General features: G+C 43.4%; 1 pseudogene; it reads left to right on the forward strand.

The window, feature by feature from the left end:
• Positions 1 to 1,078: 1,078 nt before the first annotated feature.
• Positions 1,079 to 1,528, forward strand: LOC150012588 (large ribosomal subunit protein bL20m pseudogene; annotated as a pseudogene).
• The last annotated feature ends 237 nt before the right edge of the window (positions 1,529 to 1,765 follow it).

Consider the following 1,765-nt stretch of genomic DNA (forward strand, 5'->3'; position numbering starts at 1 on the left):
TTCTAACAAAGAGTAAAAATTCATGGAGGAATGCACAGAGTGGTCTTGAAAACTGCCGGAAAATACCACTACATCCATCTTGGAAAACTTAGAAAGGCTTCACGGAAGAGGGGACCTTGATCAAGCCACTTAGCTTCTCTGGATTCTTGTTTTCTCATGAAAAATTTGGATTCAATGTGCTATTATGTTTTCTTCTTGTTCAAATCACCTTCCAACCTCTGTTCCATGACCTCACAAACAGCAATTGATGGTGTTATTAGACCTAAGCTTGGGCAGCTTCTAGGTATGTTTTCCAGAGGAGTTCACAAAGGTCAAGGCCTGGTGTGATGATGTGGTAAGCAGAGCAGGCAGAAGAAACACCTATTAGTAAATAACAAACACTACTGCTGGCTTAGTCACGAAATTCTGAGAAACAACAGCACCCAGTGAACCAGCCTAGAGATTGGCAATCATGAATGAGTGAGACTAACTTTAACCAAAGGCATGTGGCAGAACAAAAGATGGCAAGCTTTAAACAGTATGAATAGTAGCCACCTCCTTAAGCCACGGGGCAACTTCCATATACATTGATCATGCAAAGGCCAGCTAATCATGCATACAAGCCTTTTCTGATGTCCTGGCATGTTAAAATTATAATAGCCATGTTCTACCATAAAAGAGAGCAGTAATATCATCAGTGTGCCTTTATATGATGGTTTTAATCTCTCTTCACCAATATGTTACAGCATATAGCTGATTTATTTTATTCTTAAGCAATCCTTTGAGGATGGTAGAAAAAATCCCTATTTTACATGTAAGTAAGTTAAGCCAAAGTAGATTAAGTATTTTATTATGTATTTGTAAACAAGTTATCTTTAAGAAAACAGTACAGGGTTTAAGGACTTCCGGCCAAGATGGAGGCCTAGACAGACACGCTGCATCTTCCTCCACAACTAAGAAGGAATACAACTACCTCAAAACTAGAGACAACCAGAAGTTCCAGAAAATCGAGTTGCATGGAAGTCCAACAAACAAAGATATAAAGAAGAAATACTCGCAGCGCGTGCGTGTTTGAGTTGAGACTCAATCCAGGAGTGCCATGGTCTTCCTCCCAATGCAGCTCTGGCTGCGGAGCCATGTCACCGATTCCTACTGGCATATCCAGGAGTTGCTGAAGCACATGCGGCATTTCCAGGGAAGGAAGAATCGCTGCTACCGGTTGGCCGTCTGGGCTGTGACAAGAACGTTTGTGAAGTGCACAAAAGCCTGGAGGCTGAAGAGGAGGCACTTGAGAATGCTCTGGATTAATCGAATTACAGCTGCGTCCCAGGAACATGGCCTGTAGTACCCAGCATTCATTGCCAATTTAATTAAGTGCCAGGTGGAGCTCAACAGGAAGGTACTGGCCAACCTAACCATCTATGAACCAAAGACTTTTAAATCCTTGGCTGCGATGGCCAAAAGGAGATGACAGGAGGGATTTGTTGCTGCCTTGGGGGATGGGAAGGAACCTGAGGGCATATTTTCCAGAGTGATACAGTGCCACTGAGGGGAAACCGGCCCCCTGAAGCCAAGTGTCTTAGGAATGGCTTTCCCCCGATGATCAAAACTCAAACAGGGGCTAAGCACCATTTGCCAAGAGTGTTAAGTGTGATTGCAGCTGTGTTAACTTTCATTTCAGTAACAGAAATGAGAGAAAAGCACCATCTGTCTTCCTTGGGACAGGCCAGAAATGGCTCATGTTAATAGATCATGCTTTAAATAAAAGCTTGTGGGGGGGGGGGGA

This window comes from Furipterus horrens, unplaced genomic scaffold (genome assembly GCF_987537825.1).
Source record: "Furipterus horrens unplaced genomic scaffold, mFurHor1.1.pri manual_scaffold_4, whole genome shotgun sequence".
Taxonomy (NCBI): domain Eukaryota; kingdom Metazoa; phylum Chordata; class Mammalia; order Chiroptera; family Furipteridae; genus Furipterus; species Furipterus horrens.